Raw genomic sequence first — 25,971 nt, forward strand, 5'->3', positions numbered from 1 at the left:
TCCTATTTAAATTACTGTCTGTGCCCCTGTTGCACATTTTCCCTCACTTCCTGTCTTGTGAAACTGTTGTCATCAGGACAGGATGTGAGGAAAAATCTCCATAGAGCCCTGGAGAGCAGTAGAAACCTCACAGGAGTTCTAACCATAGGCGTGCGCACAGGGTGTGCAAGGTGTGCCTGGGCACACCCTAATCAGCCCGTGTGGCCTAGATACCCCCAGTTTGGACCCCTCATATTTCACCAAAGCCCCCTAACGGACATCCTAAATAAAAAAAAAAAGATAATAATAAAAATAATATCTACTGACACCAATCTCTGCCCTGCTGACTCTGTCAGTATATATACACATGCACACACATGCGAGTGTGTTTTAGTTTTGGGGTGCACACCCTAATGCAATAGGCTATGCACACCTATGATTCTAACCCTTCCTCACTCAATCAAAAAGTAAAAAAATAAATAAAAGTTTTGTTTTGATACACTTTGGCCCAGATTCTGAAAGGACTTACGACGGCGCAGCGCCATGTACGCCGTCGTAAGTCCTAATCCGACCCTTCGTATGTATGCGTCTGACTCTTAGAATCAGTTACGCATAGATATCCATTCGATCCGACAGGCGTAAGTCTCTTACGCCGTCGGATCTTAACTGCATTTTTTTGACCGCTAGGTGGCACTTCCGTTGAATTCCGCATCGAGTATGCAAATTAGCTAGATACGCAAATTCCCGAACGTACGCGCGGTCGGCGCAGTAAAGTTACGACGTTTACGTTAGGCTTTTCCCGGGGTAAAGTTGCCCCTGCTATATGAGGCGCAGCCAATGTTAAGTATGACCGTCGTTCCCGCGTCGAAATTTGAAAAAGTTACGTCGTTTGTGTAAGTCGTCCGTGAATGGGGCTGGACGTCATTTACGTTCACGTCGAAATCAATGACGTCCTTGCGGCGTACTTTGGAGCAATGCACACTGGGAAATTCTACGGACGGCGCATGCGCCGTTCCGCAAAAACATCAATCACGTCGGGTCACATTAGTCTTACATAAAACACGCCCCCCCTGATCCAAATTTGAATTACGCTTACGCCGGCCGATTTACGCTACGCCGCCTCAACTTACGGAGCAAGTGCTTTGAGAATACAGCACTTGCCTGTGTAAGTTGCGGAGGCGTAACGTAAATCAGATACGTTACGCCCGCACAATTTTACGCGACTCTACGTGAATCCGGGCCTTTAAAGATAAATTATTTATTTTAAGTAGAGCTTACTACTTACCTCCAAAGAGTTATAGGTTCTCCTTATAATCACATAGCTGTGCTCTTTTTCCAGAAGTGGGGGAATTCCCTTTGTTTTAATATTTTGTTATATTTTCCTCTTCTCTTCTTTGTCTTTTTTTGTTTGTATGTTTTATATGGAAGAAAATGTCTACGATGTCATTAGACTTGTCAAAGTTTTATTTAAAAGCATTTAAGGATTTTCTTCAGCTGAACTGGCTTCTCTTTCTCTGTGGGGTTGTTGCTTTGAACGCCGTCCTCCAGCTCACTTCATTGTTGTCTCTGATGCATGAGTTCATTTCCTAAAATCCCTTCTTTAAGTTTCTTCTTCGTTCTTCAGTATAATTCCTAAAACTCGCTAAATTTCCTAATCTTCAGGTTTTGTGTGTGGTGGATTGTCTTGCGTTTTGTCTGTCCGCGTCTTTCTGTGTTTTCCTCGGCCTGTTTTCTTCTTAGTCCTGTAATAGGAGACGCCGTGTTTCACTCACATGGCTGTTGAGTCCCTGTTACCTTGGGAATGACCCTGATTACAAACACTTTTCATGCTGCTCTTTGACAGAGCTGTACACATAGTGACTTACTAAATTCTACCTAGTGTTTACCAATGAGCAAGTACAGACCTGTCCTAAAAACAAACAGCCTATGTAGTACGGATAACCGAGTAATTTGTGCTAATTAGAAATCGTAACTCATTTGGCAACACAGTAAACTGGCATTCAATTGTTTCCTCTGAGGTACTGTACTCTCCCAAAGTTCCCTGCTGGGCTTTTTGAATAAATTCACTCATGCGGGTTCATTCAATAAACGGTACAAGGGGTCTATTGGCTTTGTATAAGGGTCGGATTATACTAGGGACACAGTAGTACCCATGGTTCCTCATGTTACAGTCTATTTTGTGGCTGTGTTTCATGAAGTCAGTTTGCAGGACACGTGCAGTACACAAAATGAATGTTCATAGTGACTATCTGCAGTCCATCTACTGGTCTGACCTCAGTACAGAGAATTCTGATTAATCACTATAGGCTACTACACTTTGCACTTCTCCGTTTCCCTGTTCACTTTCTATTACACAAGCCCACAGGTGTATGATTACAGTATTGGTTGTTTAGGTGTAAGCGGGTCCAACTATGCCTATGGCCCCGTACACACGATAGAATCTATCCGCAGATAAATCCCAGCAAATGGGTTTCTGCGGATAGATCCTATAGTGTGTACACGCCAGCGGATCTTTTTCCGCGGATAAATCTCCCCTGGGATGGATTCCAGCAGATCGGATATTTGCTGACATGCACAACAAATCCATCTGCTGGAATCCATCCCAACGGATGGATCCGCTCGTCTGTACAGACTCACCGGATCCATCCGTCCAAAGGGATTCCCCGCACGCGTCGTAATGATTTGACGCATGCGTGGAATTCCTTATATGACAGCGTCACGCCCGTCGCCGCGTCATAATCGCGGCGACGGCGCGACACGTCATCGCCAGAGGATTTCGGCGCGGATTTCAATGCGATGGTGTGTACACGCCATCGCATAGAAATCTGCTGAAATCCTCGAGAGGATTTATCCGCGGATACGGTCCGCTGGACCGTATCCGCGGATAAATCCTCTCGTGTGTATGGGGCCTAAGATGCCCACTAGATATGTGCATTCCCATTCGTACGAATGTTATTTTAGTGCGAAAATGTTCATTTTCGTACCCGCAGAATAATGTGTACATACGAAAAAATAAAAGCACCAAAATACGAAAACGACGGGATTACGAATGAGCCGCATAATGAACAACCGCAAATACGAACGAACGATCTGACGAAAATACGACAAAACGAAAACGGCAAAAGAACTAAAATGACATCTATAACAAAAGATTTGCATTCTGTATCCTGTTTGAATCCCCTCTCTGCTCGTATCCTCAGCCGCATGTCCACACGACATCCACAACAAAAGATTTGCATTCTGTATCCTGTTTGAATCCCTTCTCTGTTCGTATCCTCAGCCGTATGTTCACACGACATCCACAACAAAAGATTTGCACTCTGTATCTTGTTTGAATCCCTTCTCTGTTCGCACCCTCAGTCGTATGCTCATATGACATCCACAACAAAAGACCCGCACTCTGCATTTTGTTTGAATCCTTTCCCTGTCCGCATCCCCAGTCGCATGCTCACACGACATCCACAACAAAAGACCCGCACCCTGTATTTTGAATTCCTTTTTTCTGTTCGTATTTTGGATTCAACAGAATGCAAATATTTTGCCACAGATGTCACACGAACACACGACCGAAAACACCAAAAGAAAAAGGACCCAAAACACAGAATGCAAATCCCTTGCCACAGATGTAACATTTTTTTGAATGGGCAGTTAGTGTAGTTAGTAAAGCAGCTTCTCTTTTGTGCTGAGTAGTACAGTAAAGCCAAATAAACTTTTCTATGGATTTTCATCTGAAGGGAGATCAGTTGGCCAGACTTTTGAACCCAAAAATGGTTTTCTGATGGAGTTTAAAAACGAACAAATTTTCTGAGAACGAACGGAAAACTATAGTTTTTATGTTTGTTAAAAAAAGTCTGACCAAGTGTATGGGGCTTAACAATCGTTAATATGGATGAGCCGCGTGTTGAAAGTGCCGCGAATCCCGTGATATATTTACGAAAGTACAAAATGACGAAAATCCTTTTTCTGTTCGTATCTTCAGTCGCATGCCCACATGACATCCACAACAAATTGTCATAGATGTCACACGAACACACGACCGAAAACACGAACAGAAAAAGGATTCCAAAACACAGAATGCAAATCATTGACGAAAATTCACGAAAATTATTGTCTAACAAGTAACGAACATGAATTAAACAGAATAACGAACCATCCCGCATGTACGAAAATAAAACGGTAACGAAAATACGAAACGATCGGAATACGAAAAAATCTCGTCGTACGAAAAACGAACGGGAACGAACAGGAAAACGGGCATCTTACGAAAAACGAACGGAAACGAACCTACGGAACGATACGAAACAGAACAAAAAAAAACTAATTTTTTTCTGTGCACATGTCTAATGCCCACCCATCTTTTACCAGACCTGCCTAACACAAAGCTGACACAGGCCTAGCACCCAGACCACTGTCAGTCCACAGTCCACCACAAGCACACACTCACCATACTCCTGATCATCATTAGTAATGACTCTGGCTGTGGACACTTCTTGTATCAAGCCCAAGTCTTCCACGTGGTTACATGTGCAGCACCCTGTTCTAGTTGGGCTGCTAGCCATAGGTATGCAAAGCCTATTGCATTAGGGTGTGCACCCCAAAGCTCAAACACATATGTGTGTGCATGTGTATCTATACTGACAATGTCAGTAGAGAGGTGGACTGTGTCATTAGTTTAGTGGACAGTGTCTGTAGTTTTTATTTTTTATGTTTTACATTTGTGTTTTTTTAATTATTTTTTTTACATTTTTTTAGGAGACCCATTAGGAGGCTTTGGTGAAATATCAAGGGTATAAACAGGGGGAATCTACACCACACAGGGTAATTAGGGTGTGCCCAGGCACACCTGGCACACCCTGTGTGCCCACCCATACTGCTAGGTAAATTTAGTTTTTGGCAACATGTAGAACATTTTTTCCTGTGTTAGACGTACCTTACCTAGAATTGCATGGTTGCACCCACGTAAACGCAAAGTACCGCAGTAGCATGTCTTTTGGTGGGGCTCAATTAAAAAATCATACCAGCACCTTTTTTTTGTGTTTCACGAGTCTAGAGCAGCCTAATAAAAAACAGAACACGCAAATGTAGCACTACCCCTGTAGGAGCTGCTGGTTAGATTTTGGGTTTTGCATGTTACCTTCAACTGTATTATTTTTGCTGCATAAAACTTGTGAAAAAAAGCAGGAGGTAGCAGGAGAGAAGGGGAAGGTTCAGGTACGCGGTACAGAATGCACAAAAAGTATTTAAGTTACAGTATTCACCACTTTTTCCTGAGTGGGTATTGCTCACCCGGATAGACCCCTCTCACATGGCCTAGCAGCCGGAATGATGCATGGACAATATGAGAACAGTCTCTGCCACAGACCATCTAAGAACAAAAGATGGATAGTCAGGGATCCTCTGCCACAGGATTTAAGTCCCAAACTGCCTGCCTTACAGCAAAAGAGCCTTTAAGCCGATCCGGCGGACTGTAAGACAAATTGAGTAGTGGATCTCTTTTATAACGAGGTCACCAGGCCTATCCTGAGACATTAGCTTGCCTTGCTTGGTCTCCTCCAGGGCAGGTCCTCCCCCGGTTTCCTTTGTTAAACTGTTCCCCCACTTGGATGGACAGCTTGGGATCCCCTCTTGAACCATAGGCCCCAGCCAGCATAGCTGGGCCTACTCAATAGAGACACAGCCTCGGACCAACGTGGTCCCGAGCTGGAATCACACACACATACCTCGCTCCAGGAGGGCCACGAGGCGAAGGACCCAGAAAAACGGTATCTGCCCCTTAGGTATCCCTTCCCATCATGCACAGCGGGCACCACTCCCACCGGGCTGCTGCCTGAGAAGGGTCACTTAACACACCATGGTTCGCTTGAGTTCCAACATGGGCCTGAGGTGGTAATGCCACTACTGGCTCAGACACCCCCTAGATTTAGAAAAGCGCCCCGCAGGGCGCTACACAAAAAAGGGCTCAGGCTCCAACACACCACCTTGTATTAACAAACCCACAGACTGGTGTGACCCGGGGTTGTGCACAATTCTAAACTATGTCTTGACTACAAAAAAAGGTTTCAAAACACTGGTGGAGATCACAGTTCAGAGGCTGTGTTTGGTCTGCTTTGTATTGTGTTTCTTCAGATGCAGCATGTCCCATTGAGGTGAATTTAAATTTATGCTGAAACAGGTCCAAAGCAGCCTTTTCTTGTCAAACTCTAGATTTTGCATGCAAACACATACGTTTGTACAGTTCTTTTTTAAAGTGTTACTAAACCCACAACAGAAAAATCAGTCTGTATATGCAGTAAAGCATGCTTGTTATACTCACTGTGGAACCTAAGGGGTTAATCCTCTGCATTGTGTAAAAAGGCATTTTGATCCTGTCTTCTCTGATACTCCCCTTCTTCCACAGTCCCCAAACCATCTCCTGATAAAACCAAGCCTTGGGGGCTGGCTGCACATGCTCAGTTTGGTGTGTGTTGTTGTTAGAGAGGCTGCTGGAATCACAGGGACACACACAACCTTTATCCTGTTTGGGAGAGTCTATGTCCCTGGTTGTTGAACGTTCTTGCAAACTTTGTTTCTGGTGCTTGAATGCCCCCTATGGTCACCTGTAGTTCTTGGGTTTTCTGATCCCAATAGCCAAGCAACCTGCATTTTCAGTCTACAGTCTCCACTAACAGTTTTCGTTTAACTCAGCATGGACATATAAACTATCAAAATACAAATGCTAAATTTATACATTGCAGCTAAGATCTTCTTTTGGCTGCTAGGGATGAGGTTCTGTCTCATCGTAAAAAAGCCTTTTTGTAAGCTGAATTTAATAAGAGAGGGTATGCTACTGTAAAAATGCTTTTTGTAAAAGAAAAACTCCACAGCCAATATTCATGCTGCCAAAATATACTGTCACGAGGCTGTCTGTGAAAATCCTACTATTCCGTAACACAATGTACAGCTTTACGTTTACACTATGTGTGGAGCGACTCACAGCAGGGGGTCCGGTGTGTCCCTGTTCCCTGTTTCAGGTCTGAATTTTTGCTTGAATTTGGACCTGAATTGAAGCCAAAGAAGCCTATTCAGAAAGCAGAGTTGCTCTCGCAGTGTCTTGACAAGGCACAAGATCCCCCGCTCACGCCAAAGATCAGCAAGCAGCTGGACAAACCTATTTTCCTGATCAAGGATATGCCAAAAGGCAAAAGCCCGGGCCCCGATGGGTTTACAAATGCCTACTGTCCCCTGTCTCCACTCATCTTCGCCCTAACCCTCGAACCCTTGTTAAATATGATTTGCCTGAAGCCTAGCATTTGGGGATTTATGGTGAGGACAGGGGTGGACTGACAACTCATGGGGCCCCTGGGCAATAGAAGATTTTGAGGCCCCTGGGCTTACAGGTGGCCACCACGCCAGGAGGCAGTGCAGAGGCAGGGCAGCTAAAATCTCAGGATTTTCACATCAAAAGCATGTTGGTTTCGGACATATCAGGGACAGATGTAAAAAAAAAACACAGATTTTTACATACATCCCTGGTTTTATTGAGCCTGGCAACCCTGATGGGGCCCCCTAGTGGCATGGGGCCCTCGGCCAGTGCCCGAGAGTCCCAATGGTCAGTCCGCCCCTGGGTGGGGATGACAGAACATAAGCTGTCAAGTTATGCGGACGATGTTTGATTATATGTAGCTGATCCACTGATCTTTCTCCTTAATATCTTGACTGAGCTGCAGAGATTCCATTCACTATCAAATTTAAAAATGTATTTTAGTGAGTAAGAGATTCTCCCTCTTGCTATTCCCCCTGGTCTGCGCGCCCAGCTGCAGGCCTCTTTCTCCTTTACCTGGTGCCGCTCTTTCTTAAAATATCTAGGCATTCATCTCCAAGCCCAATTTTTACAATTATACACTGGTAACTATGCCCCTTTGCTCTCCACAATAGGAGCAGATTTGCTAAAATGGGACCGTACGACTTTCTCCTGGATGGGCCAAGCCAGTTTATTGAAAATTAATGTTTTGCCAAGAGTTCTTTTTTACCTTCAGATGGTACCTATATCGCTACCCAGATCTTTCTTCTCTGCCTTCAGCAGTCTGTTTATGAAATGTATTTGGTATGGGCAGAGTCCTCAACTGGCCCTGCTCCCATGTTGGGAGAGTTGGGGGTACCCTCCTTTCAGAAATATTATGAGGCGTTATCTCTACAACGGATATTGGATTGGCATCATCATGTTAATACTAAAGCTTGGGCTTCCCTTGAGAAATCTTTGGCTGGACATAATCTATCTCATGCCCCTGGGCTCTCCCGGGAATATCAGGGTATTTCGGATCTTATCTTCCCGGTCACCACCCATGCATTAAAATTTTAACAAACACTGAGGCCCCGTACACACGGCCGAGGAACTCGACGTGCCAAACACATCGAGTTCCTCGGCCAGTTCAGTCCTGGAGCCGCCGAGGACCTCGGCGGGCCGAGTTCTCCCATAGAACAACGAGGAAATAGAGAACATGTTCTCTATTTCCTCGCCGAGGTCCTCGTCGGCTTCCTCGGCCGAAAGTGTACACACGGCCGGGTTTCTCGGCAGAATTCAGCCAGAAACTCGGTCAGAAGCTGAATTCTGCCGAGGAAACTGGTCGTGTGTACGGGGCCTGAGTCACAAGAACACCTACACAGGCTGGACTGTGGGTGTCTAAAGATAGCGCAATGCAACGTCCCAAAGGTATTGATTTGAATGTTGTAGGAGCAAGAAAATTGACTTTATAGGCATCAGTTATAAAAATAAACAGAAAGCAAAACAAAAAGTTAAAGAGCAAAGAAACAAAAAAACATAAAACTTATTGAAATGCTGTAGTAGAAGACTACAGTAACAACAAATTGTTCCAATAAAGGTCCAGAAAAATCATCACATGTTGCAGAAGGCACGTGAGATCATAATATATGATACAAACATGGTTAGCTCGACATGTTTCGTGAGTGATCGCTTCTTCAGGAGCTAAATACTAAATCTAGAAGAAAACAGACGTATTTGGTAGTACAACATGGTTAGAGGTAGTATTAGTAAAAGATGATTGGGTGGTATTCCACTAAAACCTCCAGGTGCACCTTAATCCATATGTTGGTGAAAAAATTCTGTCTATAAACCAGTCATAGCATGATAGACAAAGCAACAGGGATAAACGTATAAAGTTTTAACCATTTGAAACCATAAAGGGATGCCAGGAATCTTTAAAAAGTAAGCCTGGTATTTGACATGTAAGATGAACAAGTTGCAATGCAGGTAGTATCTAGCACGGAAGGCCATAGGTAATAGAAGCTGAGAAAACGTCCATGTAGGGAGGTCCGCAGATGATGTTGCTGCTCCTGAAGAAATGATCACTCGTGAAACATGTCAAGCTAACCATGTTTGTATCATATATTATGATCTCACGTGCCTTCTGCAACATGTGATGATTTTTTTGGACCTTCTGGATTCTGGATTCTTTCCTAAATGTACAATAATATAACTGGTAACTGGTATACTAACATTTATATGTAAAGTTGTTCCAGGGAAAATCCGATTGCCTCTCGGGGGATCTGGGAGGAATTTCTTCCCCTGCAGTAGCAAATTGGAGCATGCTCTGCTGGGGTTTTTTCATATTCCTCTGGATCAGCTGTGGGTGAAGAATTTTTTAAAAGGGGATTGTATTTTTTTGGGTTGAACTAGACTTATGTTTTTTTTCAACCTGACTAACTACGTAACTATGAAATTTGGTTAACAGGGGTTACAAACAGGAGGTTATTAACCAAAAGGAGAAATTCAGAGACAGATTCACTCTGTCTGGAGAGATAGGGACGGTGGGTCTTTGTTACACTGGCTCTGTCCTTAACACTGTTGGAGCTCTACTGCCCCTCTACACTTAAAGTGGACTTTACATAGGAATAGCCATATTGGGCTTTCCCTTTCCATGTGTATGGTACTAGTGCCTGGTTTAAAGTCCCCTAGTTTGGCTGTTGATATGGTTATTTCCCCGTCCCACACAAGATATAAGGACCTTTTGAGCTCCATATTGCTTAAGGCATGAGAAACCGCTGATTGGTAAATGATCCCGCCAGGTTTGCCTGCATATATTGTTTTGTATACTATGCACCACTGCAATCTCCTGAAGAAGCGCTTAAGGGCACGTAACATGTAGAGTTTTCATCACTACGTCTCTACCACCAACCAGCTGCTCCTTACATTTGACACCATCTCATTTTGAATCATTATTGATGGATCTATTTCACTGTGGTAATAGTTGGTTGTGTTAGGAGCGTCGTTTAGACCAAACACCATGTTTTGTTTTCATGTCAATAATATGAATTTTAAAGATCAATAAAAGTTCATTTTGTATTTCAACGCTAGAGATGTGCCTCTAAAGTCCATGTATCATTCTTTTAAATTTGCTATATATTTTGGATGTTGCACACTCATACCTATCTGTATCCACAGTGCCATCTTGTGGTGATACATTAAAATTTTAATTTCAAAAGGAGAAATTGTTTTTGGTTCCATTCTCTTCAAGGACACCCCATCATTTATTACCTGTCTAAGGTACACAAGGATCAGGTTTGCTCCTCGGGAGTCAGTGTTATTGATTTTGTGACGTCCCGTGTGGGCAAATATATTGATACATATTTACAACCCTTGGTCAAAAATATGCCTTCTTGCATTAAAGATACTGGGCCAGATTCATAAAGAGATACGACGGCGTATCTCCTGATACGCCGTCGTATCTCTGAGATCCGACGGTCGGATCTATGCGACTGATTCATAAGAATCAGTTACGCATAGATCTCCCTTAGATCCGACTGGTGTAAGTGACTTACACTGTCGGATCGTAGGCTGCAATATCCTGCCGGCCGCTAGGTGTCGCTTTGTTTTTTTACGCGAGGAATATGCAAATTCAGATTTCCGCCGATTCAGAAACGAACGCCCGCCCGTCACTTTTTTTTACGTCGTTTGCGTTCGGTTTTTTCCGGCGGATAAGTATGGCCGTCGTTCCCGCGCCGAGTTTCACATTTTTACATCGTTTGCGTAAGTCGGTCGGGAAATAAGGATGGCCGGAATTTACATAAGTGCTTTTTAAATCTGCACTAGCCTTGCAAAAGTGCGCCGGCGGATCGTAAATCACATAGATTACGCGGATCTAAAGATCCGCTAATCTATGTGAATCTAGCCCTCTAAGTCAGTAATCAACCTTATTAGTGAGTGTCCTTTTCAGGAGGGCTGGTGGTTGGTAACAGCGGACGTTTGGATTGATTACCTGCTGTACGCAACTGAATGTACCGATAAACCTTTAACATCATCCTTGAATGATCGTGTTTCCTTCTTGCTGCTTTTGGGTGCTTTCTCTACTTTTTTCTGTATACCATATGTTTTTTTTTTTTAATAAAGATTATAAAAAAAGAAAAATAAAGAAATTAAGCCAAAAAAGCACAGGACACTTCCGCTGTGCGCTTCGCAGATGTGTGAACCAACTCCATTGAGAGACGGTCACACTCTACTGTCATGCGAATTGGATGCAGAAAAAGCCTTTATTTTAAAGGGTTTACATTTTTATCACATCATCCCCAAACCCAGTGTTAATTTTGGCAGCAAAATTCTATTTAGTTTTAGGACTAAAATGGCATTTTAGTTTTAGTCCCATTTTAGTCTTCTGGAATTGTTTTAGGTTTAGTCGTATCTAGTCGACTAACTCTCCGGGACATTTTAGTCGACTAAAATCTCCATTACATTTTTTTTTTTTAACAGCTAAAATCTCCATTACATTTTAGTCGACTAAAATCATTTTAGTCATCTAAAATCTAATGGGTGTAGTTAAATTGTATGCATTATTTAAGCATTTCTCTACTATTTCCAAACTCATTATATACTGCTGGAGTGAAAAATCAAATATGTTATTTTTTATGGTATTGAGGTATGAACATGCACTACAGATCAGTGTTCATTTTTATGTAGAATTAAATTTTTAGTCCCATTTTAGTCTTTTGACTAAAATGCCATTTTAGTTTTTGTCATATTTTAGTAATCTCAATTGTTTTAGTTTTAGTCATATTTTAGTAGACTAACATGGTATTAAGTCAGTCAACTGAAATGTTTTAGTCGGTTTTAGTCAATGAAATTAACACTGCTCAAACCTACGTAAAAAATACCTTCTTGTGACTGCCTGGTATTTTTTTAATGTTTTGGTATTGTTATATGTCCCCCATGGCATTGCCCAGCTTTCCCTGCTTTTTTGACAATAGGTTGGCCTATTAGCCCTACAAATTATCATCATTTTCAAACAAGATTCATCCTCCATAAACTTCAGTGGGTTTCACTGAATTTGAAATAGGCTTTGCCAAGCTTGCTTCAAATTTAACCTGGGGCAGATTTTGTCATCCCTAGTGACTGCATTGTTCTCCACCTCCTATCCTACCTGGTTGCCGTTGTAAACCCTACAGTCAGGCTTAACTGTCGTGAATAAAAAGTGATAAATCGGGGCGTGGCCGGACGCTGATGGCAATGGATGCTCTCTGAGGGAGCTCCGTCCTAGCTGAACTGAATCCGAAGCCATCCGGTACCGAGGATCGGGAATTTAAACTTCTAACCCTTCCATCCTGACTCGGGGAATCTCCCTGCACAGCCCCATACCATTATTGTGCCTTTTGATGGTCTGCCGGCGGTGTAAATCAGTCCGTGACAGAGTTCAATTGCAGACGTCCCGCCGCCATCTTGGGGCCTATGAAGCATTGATCACAGCCGTGCTCAAGTGAGGTAAAAACAGCAGAAAAAGACACAATCATAGTGTCATCCTCCTCATATGTGTAGCGATCTACGTGGTGGCCCAGAGACATAAGCCTGAGCGGCGATTTGAAGCGGTTATTAGGTCCGGGAGCAGATCTTTAACCTGGAGACCTGCCGCCATTTTGGGGCCCAGTAAACATTATACCCCTCGATCTAAAGTACTGTGACAGCGGGCTAAACGAACACAGCTTCCGATCGTTATGTGGATTGAAAGCTAAAACTGTGACAGTGATCCTTACACCCTGTGGGGTGTCAAATTATCACCTCAGAACTGGATGAAATACCTTGGAAAGATTTTATAACTAAACTGCAGAGGTGACACCGCCATCTTGTAGACTGTAAGTATATTACCACAGAATTCATAAGCAATTCAACTGCGGAGGTGACACCGCCATCTTGTGGCCTGCAAGTTTATTAACACAGACTTGATATATATTTAAACTGCGGAGGCAACGCCGCCATCTTGTGGCCTACAAGTATATTACCACAGATTTCAAAAAAAAAAAAAGTGTAACTGCTTTTCTGAGGCGAAAACTGCTGAAATTAAACACTTTTCTCTTATAATCCACCTCAGTGACTAAAACTCAGTGTGTGGTGACTTGTGACCATTATCCTGCAAAACTACTGCGAGGATCTGATAGAGTGTAGATGGATTTTATCCCCAGTTCACCGTAACATCTTGCAACCTAAATAATCCATTATATCACACTATTTGGAATTTTTATTATATTTATTCCTTCTCTACACTGAGGTAATTTTTTGTACACTGGATACCTGACTGCAATAATAGACTAATCACAGTAGTCAGAGATTGGTTACCAACTCGATACGGTCCCCAGGGCCTGTGTTATACAATATCGGATTATCCTATGATTATTCCTGCAATGGAAACTTACTGAGGGGTTCCTACTCACCGTCCGATGTTAGTCGAAGATAGCTGCAGACCTATCCACTAATATGACACCTGCATGATACGTAATTTGAGACATTTTTATGATGCTGATCTTTTCACAATACTTACTGTAAAGGCTCAAATCTGGGCCTGGTCAGTTCACATAAGCAATACCCACTGTAAGATGGTGGTTATAAGACTGTTATGCCTATAGGAGCTGATATAGGAGTGAACTGTTGATTTTACGATATAGAACAACTCTACCCCTGCTGATAAGAATTCACTATAACACTTATTTTATATGAAGGGGAAACAGGGCAAAAAAAATAAGAACTCAATTATCAAGGAGAGTCTTTTTGATATGGACACCCCTCCTCATACAAGTCCTCAGGTACCTGTGGTGGATCCTAAGTTTACTGAACATTTCTCGTCTCATGTGACACCCTCCTCATCACCTCCTACCTTAAGTTCTACTACATCTTCAGCTTTATTTTCATCTGTAGTAAGGGAGGGTATAACACCTATAATGGCTGATCATGGGATTCCTATGGTTTCTCCATCACATGACCCTATACAAGTAACTACTAACGTTGAAACTGCTCCAGAAGTTTCTTTCAATGTTGCTGATCTCTATAACAGGATCTCTGAAATGCTGGAAAGGGGTTTAGCTCACACGGCTGAGAAAATTACTAAAGATATTAGGGCAGACTTCCAATGTCTTGGCAACAGGATAGACTCAGTTGAGCATAAATTGGACACTAACGTCTCTAAAACTGAACAACATGATGATCATATCCATTTCCTACAAGAACAACTGGAGGCTGCTCAAACTAAGATTGACGATTTGGAAAACAGGTCAAGAAGAGAAAACTTCAGGGTTAGGGGTCTTCCTGAGTCCATTATGGACGTTCATTCAGCAATACGAGACATTATGAGAATCCTCCTTCCATCTGCACCTGATATAAAATTGGAAATTGATAGGGCTCATAGATCATTAGGTCCAATGAGAAGAGATGGTTTGCCCAGAGATGTGGTGGTCAAGCCTCATTATTTCTCCACCAAAGAAGACATTATGAAACGGTCCAGACAACAGGAGAATCTTCAATACCAAGGTACTAATATACAAATATTTTCTGACATTTCACCATATACCATTCAGAAAAGAAGAGCAATGAAACCGTTATTGTCTGCCCTCATCAACAAAAACATCAAGTATAAATGGGCTTTCCCCTTCGCCTTAAAATTCAATTATAATGGTAGAAACCATATAATACATAATTTCCAAGAAGGTGAACGACTTCTGTATGATCTGAAAATTATATCTCTTGATCCTGTCATGGACACTAATCCGCCTCAACTTCCATCTGCCAAGAGGAACACACCTACTAGTCCGACTCAAAATCCTTGGAACAAGGTCAAGTACAGGAAAATTGGAGGGGACCAAGCACCCTGATATTGAATAGACTTATCCAGGACGTATCTCTTAATCTTTAATTCAGATGAATTTTTATCCCGGATGCTTTTTAAAAACAAAGAAGATTCCGGGTTTACATGTCTAGTTTAATGCCGTTTTTCTTTAGATTATTCTCCTACTGTTTTTGGGCCATCCTATGATTCACTTGCCTTTTATCTTAAACTTGTTTTAAGGTGTAATGTTTAATCTGTCGGCAACTGACGACGGTGAGGTATTGAACCTCAACTTACCTCTTGTGTCGACACTTTGTCGACCCAATGGGTAAGAATATAGTCCTTTTCTGGGACTATACAAAAATTTCTTGTTTGAATGAGGGAAGGAGAATCATTCTCTTCCCCCATTCTGGGTCACGAATTGACCTTGCACGATCTAATAGTTTATTGTGCCATATGTTTTTTTATTTTTCTCTTTTTATCTCTCCTTTTCACTTCTTTTTCTTTCTTCTTCATACTCTCTTCGTTTCTTCAGCCTGCCTGCCATTGTTCGTATTTGCGAGACTATTGATGATATCTGTACGGTCCCGCATGTTCATAGATGTAGAAAAGACTTATGGCTGGATCGAATGATGTATCTAAACCCCTTAGTGTTGTTACTCACAACACTCAGGGGTTGAATTCTCCTGTTAAGAGGCGCAAAGCCTTTCAAGTATACAAGTCTCTCCGTGTGGATGTGGTTTTCCTTCAAGAAACCCACTTTCCTAAACGATACAACCCTTCCTTTATGCATGCCCACTTTCCATTGTTTTACCTAGCTAAAGCAGAAAACAAAACTAAGGGTGTGGCCATTTTGTTTTCTAGGTATTGTAATTTTAACCTGACTAAAGAATTTGGAGATCCGGAAGGTAGGTTTCTATTGTTACAAGGTACCCTTGATGGCAGACTATACACATTTATCTCTTATTATGCTCCTAACAGAGGTCAGAAAAAGTTTTTCTCACAGATGCTTGATACCCTCCGACCATTCATGGAGGGGATCATTCTTATGGGTGGAGACTCTAACCTAGCTTTCGACACGGGATTGGATAAGTCCAAACCTTCTGTCAAGGGAATCGTCAGACCGACTAAACTTAGTCTACAAGTAGCACGCATTCTACATCAGTCTAGATTAACTGACATCTGGAGGGAGATGAACCCCAAAATTAAGGACTATACTCACTATTCTAACCCTCACCACTCTTATTCGCGTATAGATCATATATTAATCTCTAACCATCACGTCCCAGCTGCCATTAAGTCTCATATAGTTGATGTTTCTTGGTCAGATCACTCGATGGTTCTATTGTCACTGAGGAGAGAGGACACTTCTCCTAAAGTGTCTCATTGGACACTAAATAAGTCTATTTTGAAGGACCCTGTCCTAATGAAGGATATTGAGCGATCTCTTCTAGAATACTTTAAGCATAATGATACAGAAGATGTGTCCCCTGAAACTCTGTGGGCTGCCCACAAGGCTTCTATCAGAGGCAAAATTATACAAGTGGCCGCTGGCCTCAAGAAACAAAGAAACATAGACATAAGGAAGCTGGAAAACAACTATATAGAGCTACGTAAAAAACATAAATCTGATCCTCTTAACTTTCCTACTCAGGCACTTGATGCAGCTAGATCTGCCCTAAACTTGGTACTTACCACCAAAGCTGGGGAAGATATGAAATGGACTGGAGCTAATTTCTATAAATTTAAAGATAAAATAGGCCCGATGCTAGCTCATAAACTCTCACCCAGATTTCAATCGCGGTCTCTCCCTAAAATAAGGATGACTGATGGTTCTCTTACCCTGAATCCTAGGAAGATAATGGAGGCCTTTCATGATTTTTTTTCTAAGCTTTATGCATCCACTGATGATTCTTCTTCAGAGGGAATGGATGATTTTCTAGACAATTTGATTCTACCTCAATTGACTGAAGTTCATAGAGAAATGATGGAGTCTCCCATATCAGCTGAAGAAGTATTGTTAGTAATTAAAAACCTAAAATTAGATAAAGCCCCGGGCCCTGATGGGTTTTCAAGTGCTTATTATAAAACATATTCGAGCATTTTAACACCCTACATGGTTAAATTCTTCAACCACATGACCGGTGGAGTTCCCATAGACAGGCAACTTAATTTAGCTTATATTTCGGTTATCCCAAAGCCAGAAAAAGACCATAGCCTGGTGGAAAACTATAGACCTATATCCCTCATTAACAACGATCTTAAGATACTCACTAAGGTAATGGCCAATAGAATGTCCTCTTTCATTGGCCAGTATGTTAGTAAAGATCAAGTAGGCTTCATCGCTGGAAGGCAAGGTCCTGATCAGGTTAGGAGGGCTGTGGATCTGATCTCCATTTTGAACTCGGATTGGACTGGTGATACTAATCAAAGGGGAATGCTTCTTTCTATTGATCTACAGAAAGCATTTGACTCAGTATCATGGCCATTCATGTTAGAAGTGATGAAACGTTGGGGGTTTGGCACGAAATTTCTTGGAATCTTATCTGCACTTTACTCTCATCCTAAAGCTAATATACGCTTTCAGGGTATCTTTTCGGAACCTATTGAGATTCATAGGGGTACTAGGCAGGGTTGTCCTCTGTCTCCCCTGGTGTTTGCAATAGTTATGGAATCCTTGGCTATAGCTATTCGTGAGAACACAAACATCAGAGGAGTTAGATGTGCCAAAACGGAACATAAATGTGCCTTGTTTGCAGATGACCTTTTACTGTTTTTGACCGCTCCAGATACATCCCTACCGGAATTATATTCTCTTTTAGACAAATTTTCTATAGTTTCAGGTCTAACTGTGAATATGGCCAAGTCTAGGGCCCTCAATGTTTCTCTTTCTGAATCCACGGTTTCTCTACTAAAGGAAAATTATGGAATCAAATGGGACACCTCTTATATCAAATACCTAGGTATCTATTTGACTCCCAACATCCAAAACTTGTATTTGGCCAATTATCCACCTATGTATAGAAAACTTGAGAAAGATTTGAGAGATTGGGGGACTCAGAATATAGGTTGGATTGGTAGAATTAACTCGGTTAAGATGACTCTTCTCCCTAGGCTTTTGTATCTTTTTAGATCATTACCCATACCGATAATTAAAAGTCATCTAAAATCCTTTCAAGGAAAGATTATCAAGTTTATTTGGAACAATAAGGGTCCACGCCTTCCATCTCGCACTCTCTATAACTTGCCTGAACAGGGGGGTCTGGGGGTACCCAACTTATTATGGTACTATCAATCAGCAAGATTGGCACAGTTATCGGAAACTTTTCTTAAACATGAACGCCCTGACTGGTTAGATATAGAAGAGCAGGCGACCCCGAATCTAACGATAGAGGAATTAATGTGGAGTCCTACCAAGAATAGGCCTTCTATTTTATCTCCGACTCTTTCTCAAACCTTTGTTTTATGGGATTCACTTAAAAACAATCCCTCTCTAATTTCTAAAGGCAGACCTTTATCGAGTATTTTTCTAGACCCACTCTTTGTTTCTAAAATTGAAGTAGATTCGTTCAAATGGTGGCATGACAAAGGGTTGTATCGTATAGGCCGTTTTTTTTCGCGCTCGGGTCCACTTCCTAAACAACACTTCATTGACAAGCTAGGTCTTCCTGTCTCAGAAAAATTAAGATTTTCTCAACTACATGACTATGCACAAAGCCTATGGGATAGTGGCTCGATCTCTGGACTATTGACACCTTATGAAAGTAATTGTGATCAGGGTTTGATCAGGAAGGGGAATATTTCAATCATATATCAATCGCTTGCTAATAATTGCACCAAATTACCTCATATGCTGGCCTGGGAAAGGGAACTTAATAACAACTGGGATTTATCTGACTGGTGCAGTAATTATACTAGATCCATTAAAGGATTTGTGAATATATCCCTTGTAGAGGCTAATGTAAAAATTTATACTAGGTGGTATTTAGTTCCCGTTAAACTGGCTTCCATGTATCCGTCAATTTCGCCCCTTTGCTTCAGAGGTTGTCAGGGATTGGGGTCTATGGTACATATATGGTGGGAATGTCCCAAAATACGTGGATACTGGAATAAGGTGTTCAACATAATAAGACGTGTCACAGGCTGTAATTTGCATCAATCCCCCACTATCGCTTTACTTAACGGGATGTTACCCCAAACCTCCAAGGTTACTAGAAAACTCATCCTATACATTCTGACAGGTGCCAGGATCACAATTGCAGCTGCGTGGAAAAAATCTACTGTCTCCATCCGGTATATGAAACAAAAGGTTACATGGATTATGGAACAAGAAAAGAGGGTCTGTTCCATGTTGGATATGTCTACTCTTTTCCATGAAATATGGGAACCGTGGATGAAATTTATGGGAATATCTTTTATCCCATAAAGGCTGTGGTGATATTTATATCCTTAGGACGATGTTGTTCATTGACAGGCAGGCTGCCATCTCTTTTTCCTTTTACTTTCCCCTGATCTTCTTTTTTTTTTTTTCTTTCTTTTCTTCTCTTTTTTTCTCTTCTTTTCATTGATTGTTATTTGATTTGATAATTTTTTTTTTTTACACGAGGATAACATCTTTGTTATTTCTCATTCTCAGAGTGTTATGTTTAGAAAAAAAAAAAAGATATATATAAACATTTGTATTAGCCTATGTTTGGGTTATCAAAAGATTCCACCAAATTTTTGGGGATGTTAGGTATGTTAAGGGTTTTGAAAATATATATTTACAGTGACTGGGTGGTATTGGTGATAATTATTGGAGGGAGGGAAGGGGGATTTAAAGGTTTGCTTAACCTCTTGGACACAGACTGTTCCCAGTGGGGGTGTCAGAGAAGTCTTTGTTATACAGAAATCCTGTCCTTTATTAGTTCCATGAAATTAGACCCAGTACACACATGGGTTTTTTTATTGTGTGACAACAATAAGCCTAAGGAATTATATAGTATATAGAAATATCCTTTTATTTATTTAATTATAAATTATTGGTTATACCTAGCTTTTCTTTTTAACTATTACAATCTGTTATACTCTCACCGTATGGTGATAGCATATGATATGGCTGTATATGATAGTCAGTTTCTATGACAAGACCATCTTCTATGTAAAGCAATGCATTGGATTTATTATTTACTGTGTATTACTGAAATGTATACTGCTGTTTTAGTACAAATGTATGTACTTTTATTGAAAATAAACATAAATTTGAATGAAAAAAAAAAAAAAGTGATAAATCATACAAGCATTTTTCTCTGTATAAAATAGCAAGCAATCATAGCCACTTCCCATTTTATTGCAAAGTTGCCTTAAATAACCTTATGGTCATTTCATGTAATTCACAATTATCACCACTGAATGAAATGTTTATTTTTTTAGCTCTGTAGGTATAGTTTTCAGGGGGATTCTTTCTTTGTGGAGTAAACACTGATTGCATGAGTAAGAAAAGACTTAGGGCCAAATCCACAGCCAGCGGCGCAAAATAAGTTTTTTAAAACTTATGTCATTTAAGTTACGGCGCCCTAAGTTGGTGTCGTAAGTGCCGTATCCACAGCGCATTTGCGCACAAAATTGCGCCTGCCGTAACCTAAATTCGGAGGCGTAAGGCGGGGTTATGGCAAGTGGGAAGGAAGTGGGCGTGCTTCATTGTAATGAGCCGTGACCCCATGCAAATGAAGGGCCGGCCGTACTGCGCATGCGCGCAGGAATCTGCTGCTCACTGCGCATGTGCAGAACTTTGCTTGGCGCAATCAGTGAGATAGGTAAAAGGCCAAGTGTACTTAGTTTGAGGATCGCCCTGTGCTTAACTAGCTCCAGTCAAACACACTTCATTTGCAAAAGTATTTCCCTGTGTTCCCTTCCATGAGCAATTTGCTTCTGCTCTTAGTTTGTCAGTGTTTGTTGGTAAGTTGTGTGTGATAGAGAAGTGTTGGAGGAGTAGTAGATAGTAGTTGTTGTTTGTTTGTGATAAGTGTATTTTTTGTTTGATTGTTTCTGCTAAGTTTTTTGTTTTGTTTTTTTCTGCTTGGATTTTGTGTTTGGTTTTTGTGTGTTTGTATTTGACTTTGTAGTAGCTGTCTGCTTGTGTGTGTATTTTTGTGTATTTGTTTGGTGTGTATTTTTGTGTGTTTGTCCTGTTTGTTTTCTTGTTGCTGTGTGGTGTTTGTGATGGCTCCCAAACGCAGGAAGCTGAATTTTTCCCATGTTGAAAAGCAAATCCTTGCCAGGTATATCATCCAATATGGAAGATATTTACATGGGCCTGATAGCCGGAACACCTCCCCGGCCCAAAGGAAGAGGATATATGCAAAAATTACAGATCACATAAATGCGGCGGGGGGAGGGGAGGGGAGGACCCCCGCTGGCATTAAGAAAAAGATCAATGATCTGAGGAGCGTGGTCCGCAATAAGGTGGCCAAGCTCACTGCGCATAGGAGGGGCACTGGAGGAGGGGGACCATGCCCCATCCGGCTGACTGAGGAGGAATGGGCAGTGGCCCGGTGTTTCGAGCCAGAGCAGGTGGTGGGCCTGCCTGGTTATCAGTCTGATGTTCCTGTGAGGCCAGGTAAGTTTTTCTATTTGGTGATTAGCATGTGTGGGTGGGGGAAGGGAACATGTGCCAAGTGTGTGGATCCTCAAACCTGTGATTGTTTGGTGTCTTCCACAGATGACCAGGAGATTGCTGGGCCATCAGGCCAGGCTGCTGCACCACCCCAAAGACAGGAGGCTGTTGAGGAGTCCCCAGGGGAGGGGAGTGGCCAAACCTCCCCTCATGAGGAGGCTGAGGGGGAGGAGGATGAGGGGGAGGAGGATGAGGGGGAGGAGGAAGAAGATCTCCAGATTGGCCGGGAAATCATTGTTGCCACTGATCTCATGACATTTGACGATACCCTTGAGGCTAGCCTTGAGGCTCCCCTTGAGGCTACCCCAGAGGCTCCCCTTGAGGCTCCCCCAGAGGCTACCCCAGAGGCTCCCCCAGAGGCTACCCCAGAGGCTCCCCCAGAGGCTACCCCAGAGGCTCCCCCAGAGGCTACCCCAGAGGCTCCCCCAGAGGCTACCCCAGAGGCTCCCCCAGAGGCTACCCCAGAGGCTACCCCAGAGGCCACCCCAGAGGCTGGCACCAGTCAGGCCACCATCAGGGGTAGCCCCTCCCACTCCTCCCACAACATGCCGCAACCCACAAGGGTCACTCTATCCCCTCCTACCTGGCCACAAGCCTCAGGGGCAGGCAGGATAGCGACCCAGGAGACCAGGGGGGGGTCTGAGCATCTGCCGGCCAGTCTGCTGAGGGACAATGCCCAGCAGACCCGCAGTCTGGGTGACATCAAAAAAACTATGGCCAAGATGGAGCACAGCCTGGATGTAATGAGGGAGTCACTCAGTGATGTGGCCACCAATTCATTGGGTGTCATCACCTGTTTGTGGTCCCTGCATACCGCCACAACAGGCGTGGGCCAGGAGGTGACTGCCCTCACCCGGGCTGTGCAGGACAACACCCGGGCTGTGCAGGACAACACACGGGCTGGCCAGGCCAATACGGCTGCCATCACTGACTGCCTGAACAGGATAGCAGTGGCCTTGGAGGGCAGGCCAGCCGGAGGTCAGACACCAGGGGAGGCTCCTCCCTCCCCTGCTCACCCCCCCATGAAGATACTCCCTCCCCTGCTCCCCCCCCCAATGAAGATACTCCCTCCCCTGCTCCCCCCCGTGAAGATCCTCCAGGTGCCCGTGGCCGTGCCCGTGGCCGTGCCCCTGCCCGTGGGCAGCCCAGACGGAGCACTCGCCGCCGGACTTAAATACCAGGGGTACTTTTTTTTTTTTGGTTTTATAATTTTGTTTATTATACTGTACTTATGATTTGGTTTATGTGTGTGAATGATGTGTGAATGTGGGGGGGTGGCATTCCTGACAAAATAAGGGGGTCACCCTCAGTTTTGGTGGAGAAGGGATCCCCAGGACCAGGGAGAAGTCATCCTAGGTTCCTGAATGGTGTATAAATGCACAGTGACATAATTGGAGCCGTGGCGTGGCGTTACTGCTCCCAAGTACCAAAGGGGGGGGTACTTGGATCTAATCCAATTCGATGTGCATGTGATGTGTCTGTGCTAGGGACCACAGTGGTGTGCATTCATGCATTCTCATTGTGACATAAATCATGTGCGTTTCCAGAGACAAAAACATTCTCAATGTGTCATTAATCATGTGCGTTTACTGTGCAAAGCAACATTCTCATTGTCACATAATTCATGTGCGTTTGCAGTGAAAAAAAATAATATCATTGTGACATGATTTATGGCCATTTACTGAGAAAAGATGCCTTCTGCGAGGCGTCTCCTGGCTACTGTGCCCTCAGTAGACCGGGTAGAGTGGGCTAGGGGGGGATTGCCTGGGTGGGGGGTCAGGTCAGCACGTAAGTTAATCTCCAGTCCCCTTCTCATTGCAAAGTTGTGAAGAATACAACAAGCACCGATTAGTTGGCACACAAAGTCTGGGGAATACAGCAATGTACCCCCAGTCTTGTCCAGGCATCTGAAGCGGGACTTCAGCAGCCCAAATGTACGCTCCACTACTGCCCGGGTGCGAATATTAACCCTTTGTTGTAGCGTTGCTCTCCTGGGGTTTGGGGGTTCCTGAATGGGGTCATCAGATGTGGTCCCAGGGCATATCCAGAGTCACCTGGAAGGGAAAAGACAGGAGGATATTAGTCATGCATGTGCCCCTTGTGATGTCTGCATCATGGGGGGGGACAGTCATACCTGACACCCATGTCACTCACCAACCAGCCAGCTGTTTCCATACACGTTCTGCTCCAATTCACGTGATATGTTGGTCTGCCTGAAGATGTAGCTGTCATGGCACGAACCCGGAAATTTGGCACAGACATGCCAGATGAGGCCATGGGCATCTACGATTACCTGCACATTTATGGAATGCCAGTTTTTGCGATTCCTGAACAGGTGCTCTGTATCATGGGGGGGCTGTAGTGCCACATGGGTACAGTCAATGGCCCCGATGGTCCGTGGGAATCGGGCAATCTGATAAAAGTCGGCCATGCTCTTCATTTGCTGGTCCTCCTGGGTGGGCTTTTCAAATTGACTGCCCATGCGTCTCAGTATTGCAGGGACAACCTGGTGCACACACCTGCTCATCGAGGACTGTACCATCCCAGCCAGACCTCCACATGTTCTTTGAAAAGACCCAGTGGCCAGAAAATGCAGGGTGGCCATAACTTTAATGTGAACTGGCAGGGCATGGGATCGTTGGGTTGGGGTGTTCAGATCATCCTGCAGGATCCTGGTTAAGTCCAGGATGGCTTCCTGGTTAAATCTGAAGTTGCCAATGACCTCAGACGCAGTCATGCCAAAGAGATCTTGGCGTGGGCGGTATACCCTCTCCTGTGCCCTCCTCCTCCTCCTCTGTGCCCTCCTCCTTCTCTGCGCCTGTAAAGTTGCGAGTGCCATTATAATCATTGATGGGCCGGGCATTTTGGCAGTCACAATGAAGTCCAGCAAAGAAGTGTTGGCAGCTCTTCCTAAATGGTGTTGCTTCAGCAGACCTTTACAGGGCTGGTGTAAAATTAGGGCTGCTTTTATAAAGTCTAATTTTGCTCCAGAAAACTAACAGGTGCGTACAGGGCGTTATCTACGGCGCACAGGGCGTAATCTACGGCGCACACACTTAATTTTGAGGATCGCCCTATCTCCCTCATTTGCATCTTTGCCTATCAAATAAAGCGGCGAGACTAGCGTAATTTGCGTCAGAGGATGCGCCGGAGTAATTATTTTAGGTAGGACGGAAAAAACAGATTTTTCGTTTTGAGGATCGGGCGCAAAGATACGCGCGGAGTAAAATTAGAAATCTCGAGTTAAGTCGGCGCATCTGCTTTGTGGATTTGGCCCTTAATTCCTGTAAAAATTCTGAAATTGGACCCTTTGGCCCAGATTCTCATAGGACTTACGACGGCGCAGCGCCATGTACGCCGTCGTAAGTCCTAATCTGAGCCGTCGTATCTATGCGACTGATTCTTAGAATCAGTTACGCATAGATATCCATTAGATCCGACAGGCGTAAGTCTCTTACGCCGTCGGATCTAAACTGCAATTTTTTTTTGCCCGCTATGTGGCGCTTCCGTCGAATTCCGCGTCGATTATGCAAATTAGCTAGATACGCGAATTCCCGAACGTACGCGCGGCCGACGCAGTAAAGTTCCGACGTTTACGTTAGGCTTTTCCCGGCGTAAAGTTGCCCCTGCTATATGAGGCGTAGCCAATGTTAAGTATGGCCGTCGTTCCCACGTCGAAATTTTAAAAAGTTACGTCGTTTGCGTAAGTTGTCCGTGAATGGGGCTGGACGTCATTTACTTTCACGTCGAAACCAATGACATCCTTGCGACGTCATTTGGAGCAATGCACACTGGGATATTTTACGGACGGCGCATGCGCAGTTCGTTCGGTGCGGGGACGCGCTTCATTTAAATCATACACGCCCCCTACCTGCCGAATTTGAATTCCGCCGGGTGATTTACGCTACGCTGCCGCAACTTTACAGGCAAGTGCTTTGTGAATAAAGCACTTGCCTGAAAAACTAGCGCCGGCGTAACGTAAATCGGATACGTTACGCCGCCGCAGAGATACGCCCAGTGTACATTTATTTACATTTATTGCCATTTACCCATCAGTGCAGTGATTCACATCTAAAGCCCAAACTACGAACGCTGTCCATTTTTTCCATAAATATCTTCCCTAGTAGTAGTTGTTTTCAAGTTGTAAAAGATCAAAATGTCTTTGCACATGTAATCAGTAAACAGATATTGCACAAAAACGAACAGCACAGCTAGACCACTGGCATCAGCGCTTTCATCAGGATACAGGGCTAAATAGGGAGA

General features: G+C 43.4%; 1 protein-coding gene across 2 annotated transcripts in view; it reads right to left on the reverse strand.

The window, feature by feature from the left end:
• Positions 1-25,971, reverse strand: part of USP2 (ubiquitin specific peptidase 2) — a 165,150-nt gene that overhangs the window by 119,119 nt on the left and 20,060 nt on the right. The window contains exon 1 of one of the 2 annotated variants that reach the window (XM_040325523.1): positions 1,265-1,439. The exons of the other annotated variant lie outside the window; for it this stretch is intronic. The gene's annotated coding sequence lies outside the window, so the exon portion shown is untranslated. Of the gene's footprint in view, positions 1-1,264; positions 1,440-25,971 lie in introns of those variants that run through there. 2 annotated transcript variants of the gene reach the window in all.

Source organism: Rana temporaria, chromosome 10, assembly GCF_905171775.1.
Source record: "Rana temporaria chromosome 10, aRanTem1.1, whole genome shotgun sequence".
NCBI classification, from domain to species: domain Eukaryota; kingdom Metazoa; phylum Chordata; class Amphibia; order Anura; family Ranidae; genus Rana; species Rana temporaria.